General features: G+C 40.3%; 1 pseudogene; it reads right to left on the bottom strand.

The window, feature by feature from the left end:
* Positions 1-818: 818 nt before the first annotated feature.
* The window catches only part of LOC148041369 (ribonuclease TUDOR 1-like), a 92,380-nt pseudogene continuing 81,122 nt past the window's right edge, over positions 819-12,076 (bottom strand).

Raw genomic sequence — 12,076 nt, 5'->3', positions numbered from 1 at the left:
CTAATCCTTAGTCAAAATTGCACCCATGAAGTAGGGGGAGGGCTACACTGGTGAAATGCTGATCAAGGTAGGGTTTTTCTAAAACCATTCCTTTCCATCATATCAAATGGAGAACCTACATGATAAGCATCAAGAGCATAAGGGTCATCCATACAAGCGTGGGTGTCCGTACTACCACCAAGGTCAAAAGGATAATTGTGATCCAATGCATCCGTTGTATCATAGAAGTGATTTATGGTCTCATCTTTAAGCACTAATGATGGCACAGTATCCTCATAGACCCATATGGTAGCATGCATTGATTTTTCCATAAACTCATTGGGAACCACTATGCCATGTAGAACTGGAGCAGATGAGGTTGCAATCACTACTACTTTCACTGCATCAACCCCTAAGCATTGCATGTTCATGAGCCCCACATTTGTGGCTACTACTAGGCATTCAAAGTTAAGGGCCTTGGGCTGATGGGACACCTGCTCATGAAGCTACAGTGAGATGATCTCATCATAGCATTGTTTGTGAGAAGCATCTTGTTGCTCACATGGATGTGCATGGTACTCATAATCATGCTAATCCCTCCTTTTAATTGTAGCCATTTGAGCAACTTGAGTTGTAAGGGCTGCAAGTTTGTCATTGATTACCTTGGCTTGCATGTTGGTGACGGAGAGGATTGAGACCACTCGGCCCATCTTAGAAATGAACTAATTGTGTTGCTGAATTAGTTTCTTGTGGCTCGTAGCTCGGAGAGCTTCTTATTGCGATAGATTAGTGGTCAATGCATTCACTCGGGATGCCAAGAGTTAGAAAAGGAATTGGAACTAGGAGCCACAACTAATTTGTTTTAGCATATATTGTTGTCTCTTTGTTGGTGCATTTTGTCCATCATTTCCTTCTGTAGTTCTATCAGCTAAAAATAGAGAAAGCTTTGGTAGCCCACAAGCCTCTAGAAGAGAGATAGCCACATTTAATTTGGACTCCCATAAGGTTCCCACAAATGTTCCCATTCTGTCAACTATCTCTACCTGAATCTCTACATCCCTCTATAGTATTTTGTGCCCCATAAAAGCTATCACATGATTTGCATATGGTTCACCATGGCTCAGGCATCTTACCCCAGACAAGGAGAATGCAATGGCACAAGTTTATTTTGGTACAAATAGTTTGTAGCAATGCCCACTAAGCACATACTCCATTGCAACATAAAGCTTCTTTGCTCTCTGAAGGAAGGGTAAAGATACTTGGCTTTTTGTATCACAGCCTGAGCTTTCTAGTTTGCATTATGATCCCTTGGCCCAGAAGTTGGAAAAGTTAAATCATTCGTGTGCATTACTAGAGGCTTTCAAGCTGAGTGTACTCCTTTCTTTTCCTTTGTAGCTCTTGATTCAGCTGCAAGTAAGGCATCATAGTAATTAGACCGGTCTTCAAAATCATTGTGCACCTGACAGCCATGGCAAGTCCTCTTGCTACCACCATTTCCACAACATTGATGTCATCCGACTGCCCTTGAACAAGAATACTAGGAGCTATATCATTAGAGTCCCCCTTAACTGAGGATGCTAAAAATACAGTCCCAAAGCTCATCACTCATGATTCAGTTACAACGGAATTAGTGCTTGGTACTACAAGCCCATTTGCTGTAATTGCTTTGCAAGAATTCTCCATTGCTACATTAACCTCTTGTTCTATGAGGTGATTTCCTAAAAATTCCTTTGCCTCTCTAGCATAGGGAGTAGTTTTCATATGAAGCTTTGGATTTCCCATTTTGGGAGCACATATGCTTGACAAGTTCACATTGCGCTTAGCTATAGGATTACCAAAAGGAGTGGCATCATGTGCAACCACAATACAGTCTCCACTAACAACCTTAATGACCTTTCCTTTAAAATTGTCATCACAAATAGTAGTAGAGTTAGAAGGAGGTGGCACATAATTTGTCCATAGCCTCAACCTTTCTTTCTTTGCTAGAAATTCATTAGATTTTAACTGATATCTTGCTTCTTCTTCAAGTAATTTGGCACTCCATTCAACAAATTTTGGCAACCCATTCTTAAGCAACTCCAGACCAAGGTCTATTGCAACATCACCACTGGTATAGTGAACTGAACAAATAAAGTTGTTGAACTTATCAACACCCTCCAAAAAAATCCGTACATCTCTATGAAGAACTTGAATTTTAGCGAAGTGTTGTGCTTCCCTTGCATAAGGATCTGGTAGAGCCTCCACATTGGCTACAATAGTTGTAGAAGTGGCCAACCTTTGTGTTGATGTTAGCTCCATAGATTCTAGCTCACTATTTGTAAGTTTCATAGTAACATCATTAGAAGACTAAGTTTTTGTATTTAGATTATGCCTTTCTATAGATGGAGCTTGAATTAGTGCCACAAAAACTTGCACAAATTGGAAGTCTAGAAGCAAGTATACCCGGACTATGCTTCCACCTCTAACTTGCTCTACAATAGTAGGCAATGCTTCCCCCCTTGCTTCCCCCACCCTTGCTTGAGTTGAGCAGACTCATTGCATCAAAGTTTGCTGAATCTTCAAGAGTAGAAGGTGGAAGATCTTGAATGGATCCCATATTCCAACCCCTTTCTGCTTTGCTTATTCCTATACACATTCCAAATCTACCAAATAAGGGCTAGCCTCATTGTTCTAGCTTAATTGAGGGCGCTTCATTGACAACTTCAACTACCATGTTCACTTGATCCATATACACAAAACCAAATTGTGTGTTGATTGATGGCACAACCTAATCAACCACCACACCAAGCCAATCTAGGGGCAACCACAGAAGACAAGGTTATGGTCTCCTAAGGGGGGCCCACCCTAGATGTTGCCCATTAGCAGAGAGTCTCCTGAAGGGATGCCCTTGACAATGCCTCTGAGCCATTGAGTTGACATGCTTCTTGAGGGTGGAGGTGTTGATGATGATGATGACGATGATGATGGTGATGAGAGAGACAGAGAGAAACTCTGAAATAGAGGAGGATGAAAGAAACAAGGGAGCAAGCAAAAACACATTAAGGCAAAAGCAAAACTGCATAGAACACACAAGAAATAGGGGAAAAACAAGACAAAAAAAGCAGATTGAGCAAAGATCTACATGCGAAGAGGAGAACACAAACAGATAGAGGGAGAGAGATCCGTCACGTCCAGGAAGGAAAATGCGAAAACTAGATCAGTGCCAAGTTCTTGGAGGTCATGTGCACTGAGCATGGCACCAACCCTGTGGGGACCTACCATGGCGACTCTGAGACTCCGCTCTAGCCCGTCACTATCTACTACAATGAGCCATAGCTCTGTAGGCTGCTAAGTCCCTAGTGCTGTGCTTATAGACCTAGAGTTAGGCACCATGGATAGCATGAGGAGCAAGCCTATGACCAGATCTCTAGCCTTGCTTTTGTGATTGGGCCATAGATATTGCTGCCTCAACATGGGAAAGAAAAGTGGATGGTCCCGAATCCTCCAGTTCAAAACCTCCTCCCTAGTAGTACCATTGCACAATTCCACTAAAACTCTAGAACCAGATGCTCCCTCATCATGCTCAAAAGAGGCAGTTCTAGGGAAAGAAGTAAAACGACCTACTACAAACAATGTAGCTTGCACTAATCCTTACCCTTGTTTTTGTGGACCACATCATAGTGATTGGGTACTCTAGACATTTAGGATGAAGTGAGAAAAAGCATGGCAATACCCATTTTCAAGGGAGGAGCAAGGTTTAAGAGATATGAAAAGATATTGACTTGGTATTCCATGGAAACTCCAAAAGGAAGCTTGCATGGAAGAAAGAAAATACGTCTTCTCAAAAGTAATTGGGACTAAAGCCCTCACTAACTCCTGTGAGTCCTTCTTGACAAGTTTACCTCTTAATTTTGACTAGGCATTGAAAACAAATTGCCATTTTTATCCCCTTGCCTCCAATTTGTCCAAGTCTCGTGCCATAGCTTGTGTGGTCTTCAAGAAAGCTGCCATCCCCCTGTGGTACTCCATTATTGCTCCTTACAGCTCCTGTCCCTGTTGTACCTATCTGAACTAGGCTTTTTTGTGTAAAATGTAACTAGATCTGGAGAAAGAGAAGGAAGAAAGTGCCAAATACCTAAGCTCTGATACCAACTATAATGAAGGAGACCTAGGAGAGAGAAGGAGAGACTGCAAAGAGAAGAGAGAAAGAGGAAGAAGATGAGAGGAGAAGAGAGAGAAAAACTAGTAGAGGAGAGAGAAAGGTAGGAAGAGAGAGAGAAGGAGAAGGGACTCCATGAAAGCTAGAAGTAAGGGAAAAATCAAGACTTGATTATTGATTATTGATGACCTAATTGGGTCTCTCAACACCTTATATACCCCATTAGTATAACTGGGTATTCCCATGCTAACCCATGTCCTACCCATCTATCCCTACTCTTTTACATTTGGTGATGCAAAGCATAATGTTATTGATTTTGTAGATAGTCTAGAAATGGATTTCCTTGTCTTAGGAAGGGATGACAAGATTACAAAGCTTTGTGGCCTACCTTTGGCCCTTAAAGAAGAAGTAAGGGTTTGGTATCATAGTCTGGGTGATGAATCTAAAGTCATATGGGAGGCCCTCAAGAATACATTTCTTCTACAATATGGAGGATATGATGCACCTGAATATTTGTAGAGAAAACTCTCAAAACTATGTCAATATCCTCTCAAATATTATGCAAATTATGAATACAAATTTGAGATCATCAAAGAAAGATTGTCTACTACCTTGTCCCAATGGAGAGAGCGTCTGATTTCATTAACAAGGAAAAATTTATAGCATGTCTTTTTCCTCTTCTCCAAGAGAAGATAAGGAGAAAATTTCTTACTATATTTTAAAAGGAAATGTAAGTGGCAAGAGCTAAGGATTGCAAGTTGAGATTCCAAGCCCAAGTATCTAGGGTGGAGTACTTGCAATCACAATCCATGCCTCTCCAAACTATGCTTGTCTAACCACTACAACCACCTACAATTCTCATGAATCCTCACATGGAAAATCATAGTCAAGAATTATTGGAAAGGATAAATAATCAACTACATAATATTTCAATCAATTTGATGTGAGGTGTTAGAGTTCCAAAATAATAGCCTCAGTTAATAGCTACTGGTGGTGGAAATGGCTAAGCTCCAAGGAGGCTGGTAAGGGAATATTTTTTCTAGAATTGTGGAAAATAGGGGCATGGTATGTACTTTTTTCCCTATCTAAGAAGAACCAAAGGAGATGTCCATCCGACCATGCTAATAATAAGTTATAGCTCTTAGAGAAACGCCTTCCACCATGGCTCCCTTCTACAAATCTCACCATAATGGCAAATTCTAAGACTCTAACCAAACCCTAACCAAACCCCAACTAGCAACTATGATTTCTCCCTTGTGAGAAGATCCTACTATGAACATGATTGGTTTGAAGAAAACAAAAAAAGTAAAATAAATAATGATAGATATGGATACCATGCCAATCGAAAAAGCTTAGATTGATGAATCTTAGAATCTCCACTATAGCAAGATCAAGAGTAGAGGTGGTGAATACACTTGAAAAGAGAGGAAGAAGAGGTCAATTCACCCTTGGTGTAAGATATTGATCATAAAAGAGAAAGGTGATCCGTATAGTCTAATCAAGGATATGAGTTCATAAGGACCAAGACTTACATGGCCACAACTATTACATCTATCATTATAAGTGTATGTAATGAGTGATAAGCTAATGTATCATTTGAATCTAGAGGTAAATGGATCCTCTTCTTTTAAAGAAAAAATGAAATATAATATTTCTGTTAATTGTATTGATATGATAAAAGGTGCGAAGATTACAGTATGTGATATTCAAATAGAAGTGGATATGTATGTGTTGCCATCCAAAGGGGAGTGTTATCCAATTATATTAGGAATACCTTGGCTCATTGCTATGTAAGCAAGATAGCATTGGCAGTTTGGTCCACTTGTGTTGCAACTTGAAGAAAAGGTTGGGAGAGAAGAATAAGCCATTCTGTACAATGGCGGGGAAGGAAAAAAAGAGAGTATAGAGTTGAAGCCTTCAAAAGATGAGTGTAGCTCAAAGGAATGCTCCTCATCTAATGAAGAGACATCTAAAGAAGAAGACAGAAGTTATGGGAGTTTTCCTAAAGGAACTAGTTTGATAGAGGTGATTCAAGTATCTAGGTGGGACTAAGTGAAGAGGAGATAGAAAAGATGTCGAACAAGTTTATTAGTGTAAAGAATAATGAGGATTATATGATAATATTGAGGAATCATAGCACTTAGCTTATCTCTAATTATGATCACATTGTAGGAGGGACCATTGTGGAACACCACATCAACTTGAAGCTAAATACCACACAAGAAATACAAAAGTTACATCAATTTAGGTTCATGTAATAAAATTCTATCCTAGTGGAAATAAAGAGGCTATTAAGGGCACATTTTATCTATCCTTTGGAGGATTCTGAATGGGTTTCATTGGTTATGGTAATACTTTAAAAAAATGGAAAGTGGAGGATTTGTGTGAACTAGAAAAAACTTAATGCAATGACAAATAAGGATAAATTTTATCTTTCTTTTCAAGATGAGATTCTCAATGAGGTAGCTAGTCGTGAAGAATACACCATTTATGATGGATACTTAAGCTATTTTAGAATTCTAATTGCTAAAGAAGATCAAAGAAAAATGATACTCACTACTCCTTGGGGATGTTTTGCATATAGGGTTATGCCCTTTGGCCTAACCAATGCTCATGTTACATCTCAGTGTTTCATGAACTTTGTCTTCCAACCTTCCTTTTGTAAGTCAATTAGGGTGTTTATTGATTGTTGAGAATAGCAAATGATGCTTGGCCATAGAGGCCAAGCGAATGCCCATAGAGGCTGAATCAATGCCCTGAATAGGCTAGGAGATATGACAAAGATGTATGCTCTAGAAGCTCTAGGAAGAGATGTCCAAAATCCCATATGCACAGTGAGGTACGATGGTACTATTCAAAAGCTATAAAGGCATGTACTTGTTGACACTCATTTGAATGAGAATGGTACTTTTAGTTTGAGTCACTCAAGATTGTGTTTATGAGTCCAAGCTAATCTATCTTGGAACCTAATTCACTTGAGTTACAATCTCTTCTCTCTATCATGTATCGGTTCTATGACTTAAGTCCACCATAGCCAACTAACTCTAGATCCATGTTTCTCAACATGGTATTAGAGCCATGGCCGTGCTAATTGGCTAATGTATGTGTACTTTCTCAATATTCCTCTCTTCCATTCTCTCATTCTCTCAATTTCTTAAAGTCATCATCTTTGAAGCATAGCTCTTCATTGTGAGTGTTACCTTTTTCAATCTCATTTCATTGAGCTCCTTGAGAAGGCATATTATTTGCAGATTGATCTGACAAACAGCAAGAGGAACATTACAGCACACAGATCATGTACAATGTCAGGCCACAACTCATGCCACTCTAGGGTTCTAGTAGATCACAGCAAGCTTCTTGCCCTTGTTTAATGAGGGGCTCTGTGTCAGAGATCTACCTCTGTGAGACAATGCACAGGATTTGATCCGTGTCGGTTCAATTTCTATATTGCTCTCTTGGAGCTGTCCTCTCTCGTTTATGCACACAACACTCCATGTGCCTTGTTGTTAAAAAGTTTAGGCAAGAAGAAAGGAGAGACTTGGCGAGAGAAGATGTGGATCACTCGGTTCATGATTTCGTGTCTTTCGTGGCGCTGGGGCTTCTGATTTCTCCCATCAGCAACAACAACAATAGCTTTGGCAATCATGGAGGCTCGAGCTCTTTCGTTGCTTCTGAAGTGGCCCTTCGCCTTGCTTATCTCCTTAGTTTCGCAACAGCTTGGGGTGCTTCTTTATGGATCACCTTCATAGGTGGAATCATCATGTTCAAACATCTACCTCGACATCAGTTTGGCAATCTACAATCAAAAATGTTTCCAGTGTACTTCAGCATGGTTGCGGTTTGTGCTGCAGTTTGTGTAACAAGTTTCTCCTGGCTGCATCCTTGGAAAACATCGTCTTCAAAAGAAAAGCTTCAGCTCGTTGATCAAGTGCACTGTTTTTTTGAGAAATTCAAGGCCAGGGGCATAAAACAAGGATGTTATGCATACTGCATATTGATCTCAGCATACTCAAAGCTGGGGAGAGCTGACATTATTGACTCATTGGTACAAGAAATCTATCATTTGCCAAAAGCATCCTTGTATCTGCCATTGCTCAACAACCTTCTTCGAACATATGCTAAGTTGGGACAAATGGATGGCATGTCAAACACACTAAAGATGATGGAAGAAGAAAATGTGGCACCAGATCATGCAACTTACAACATCTTGATTAGTTTTTTCAGTAAAGAGGAACTATTTGATGTAGCAAAAGAGACCCTCCAGGATTTACTCGTCAGAAAATTGCACCCAATCTTGAATTGTCTGCACCATGCTCAAACGATCAATACCAATGTAACGATGAGCCATGAGACCAAGCTAAATAGACCCCGCAAATCATGTACCCCAAAATCTATGTCATGTATGACAAAAGAGAACTTGTCGAGACAAGGACATTGGAAAAAGGGATAAGAAGCACAACAAAATCCAAGGAGCATGAAGAAAAAGAAGTCCAAAAAGACAAAGAAGATCAAAGGTTGCCAATGAAGCAACAAAACAAAAAGGATGAAGAATTTTTTTTTCCGATGCAAACCAACAAAAGGTTTTTTTGCAAAAAATTCCCATAGAGGATCTGGAATTCCCTGAGTGGATCTGTTTCCTAGAGTGGATTTAAAACCCTTACCAAGAATGTAAAGTTTCAATCCTTAACTTGACTAGGTTGCCAAAGAGCTAGTCTCTTGGTCCATGTCTACATGTAGGGGGGGCAAAAGCTAGCAAGGGTAGAGATTCATCATTTGAGGGGGGGTGTTGAGAATAGCAAATGATGCTTGGCCATAGAGGCCAGAAAAATGCCCATAGAGGCTGAATCAATGCCCTGAAGAGGCTAGGAGATATGACAAAGATTTATGCTCTAGAAGCTCTAGGAAGAGATGTCCAAAATCCCATATGCACAGTGAGGTACAATGGTACTATCCAAAAGCTATAAAGGCATGTACTTGTTGACACTCATTTGAATGAGAATGGTACTTTCAGTTTGAGTCACTCAAGATTGTGTTTATGAGTCCAAGCTAATCTATCTTGGAACCTAATTCACTTGAGTTACAATCTCTTCTCTCTATCATGTATCGGTTCTATGATTTGCGTCCACCATAGCCAACTAACTCTAGATCCGTGTTCCTCAACATTGATGACATTTGTATTTATAGTTCTCATTACCTCCACTTGTCACGATGAAGGGCTAAGAAAACTAGCATAAATGGGTGGGTAACTTAAGATAGATAAATGTTGTATTAGGGAAAGAAAGATAGCTCTAATAGGCTATGTGGTGTCAAATTTTGGAATTGAAACTTAACAAGAGACAATTTGGACTCTCTTAAAGCCACATGATCCTACCTCAATTAAGAACTAACTTTTTTCATCCAAAAGTTAGGTATCTAAACCAATTTATTTATCTATTGGCACAATTGGTCTTGCCCTTGAAGTGACTCACTAATACAAAAAGACTTGCTTGGGATGAAGATAGTGGATACGAATTCCAAGAAATAAAACAAATCGTACCATCTCTTCCCATTATCCTACCACCATATTATTGGGACCAAACCTTTTATTTGAATCCTAGTGTAGCGTTAGGAGTCTCTAAGAGTAGCATTGCTACAAAAGGATCTGAGGACCTCACTCATGATGCAACATGCCCGCCTAACGGCTCTCCACGCACTTTTTAGCGGTCCATCGAGAACGAATCTAAGCGTCCCTGCCCGACACTACCATGGAATGTTTCATGGTTTGTCACCTAGGGTTCTCTGAGTTCGATTTGCAACGCGATGTTCACGGTCAAACCCACTAGGATCAACCTAAAATCTGGGTTCCGAGAGGCCAAGGTCTCCTAACAGCTATCTAGCGTCGGACCCTGGACACCCTACTTTACAGAGAGATACCCAAGCGGAAGCAGACCCATGCTGCACTTGGTTCAAAGAGAATGGGAAATGAGAGGGATGTATTGCTCAACCTCTCTGCCTGTATGGCATAGTCCCATTCCAGTCCCCTAAAATGGTGTGAGTCGGGTTCTAACTTAATGATTCCTAAAGGTCGAATACCGGTAGAATCCTTTGAGAAGCCTCCCAGTTTTTTGGGACCACCTTGCTACAAACGGACCCATCGGGGGTTCCGTCCACTCGATTCCCTCAATGGGCGTTCTTTAGTTACCTAATTAGGCCCTATCACATTTATGTGGGACATTTAAAAACAACTTCCTTAATTAAGCCTTCTAGGAAACATGGTTTGTTTGCAAAACTTATGGCAATGATACAAAAAGAATCCACGCAAGTTCTTTGGAAGTAAACCTTATATTATCATCTTAATTGAGATACAAGTCTCATCCAAAAAGGACGGAGTGTGCAATCTGCGAGGATACGTCTTATTTTCTCTAAGTTTTGACCCTTGCACTAGTAATAGATCATTTGAGTAGAACTCGGAGGCAAGGAATTTACAGCTAGAGTCCCCCCGTGGCATCCAAGCAACCTCCTACATTCAAACAAACCCATGGAGAGACCTCTCGTAGCCGGTTCTGTCTGGATTCTCGTCACGGTTATTTAGAAACCCTTTGGCTAGGGTTGGCGGCCAGCTGGGGGTGGCTTGGCGTGCCCTCTTTGAATCATTAATGAAGGCGAGTGCTCATGACATTTGCTAAAGTGGAGTCCTCATTTTCACTCGCCATTGCCCTTCTTGATATTTCAAGCCTAGGCATCATTTTCCATTATTTTTCGAGGGATAGATAATACCCTCATCCTGACCTCACTACTACATATTAGGGTAGAGCAATTACACTATAGTTTCACATGACGCCTCCCCTCTGTTACTATCCTTTGGTCCCCTATCTTAAGATCTTGGTCTAGGGTTTGGTTTGGTCAATTGGTAATCATATTTTCCATCTTAGAGCTCTATTTGGTTCTAAGTTCACCCTAGGGTCTCCTCCCTTCAAGATAACTGGAACTTATATTTACTCCTCTTGCAAATCAAGCATAAACCAAGCATCGAATCTGGCTTGGCGAATAGTCATGTTTCGTGTGGGTACTAAATTTGAGCTTCCTTGGGTTAGCTTCAGGATGTTTCATATTTTGAAAATGATATACCTAAGAATGTTTTGGGTTCATCGTGGGGTCGACTATTGGGGTAGAGACCAAAGAGCGTGTTGACTCCAAGTCAAAATATGGTCATAAGGAAAAATCGATTTATTTGTGACTAAGATCCTAGCTAGTCAAATCATGGCTTCACTTATTGGCTAGGACTTCATTTACCAAACCATTCCTTTCAAATAAGCTCAACATCTCACATGCGCATCTTAATCTACCTCTTTAGATGCATATCTCATTATGTGGTGCAATTGAGGCTATTCATGATGCCATGCAAGTCCCAATTCAAGTCTTCCTTGAGTTGTCTATGCAATGCGAGTTCCCTATTCATAGAAATCCCTTCTAGTACATTTATGCAACTCAAAAGGCATGACCTAATTACTCAAATGCGAGTGTATGTGCACTCATTTGAAATTCAAGTTAATTCTCTACGCTAGTCTATGGAGTACAATTAACCTATATAGAATATATATGTACCCAACAATCTATGATGCATCTGCTGCGGAAGCTAGATCCTAATACTTGATTTTTTTCTGCTATAACCGTAGATACTCAATCTATTTCCGACAACTCATGATTATGAAACCCTTTTTGTCTACCTTTCAAAATATGTGAATTACCCGATCCGAGGTATGATTTTTTCCCTAATGTTGCCTATGCTCAAATATTCGATTTCAGTTTTCTAGACACGATAATAGTTCTTGGCTTTGGAGTGTTGAGTTAGCATTCATGGGGCTGATAAACTGTTCGTGTTGATGGTGGCGTCTTTGCCCGATCCTTCTCCCGTAGTCGCGGCCTTTCAAGTTACTTGAGAGAGCTTATGCTTTGGGACCATCTTGGAGTTGGAAAGTG

Source organism: Lygodium microphyllum, chromosome 1 (assembly GCF_053477565.2).
Source record: "Lygodium microphyllum isolate KBCC chromosome 1, Lygodium_microphyllum_v1.1.10, whole genome shotgun sequence".
Lineage (NCBI taxonomy): Eukaryota > Viridiplantae > Streptophyta > Polypodiopsida > Schizaeales > Lygodiaceae > Lygodium > Lygodium microphyllum.
Note: the sequence above shows the minus strand (reverse complement) of the source record. Positions and strands in the feature narration are given on the sequence as shown.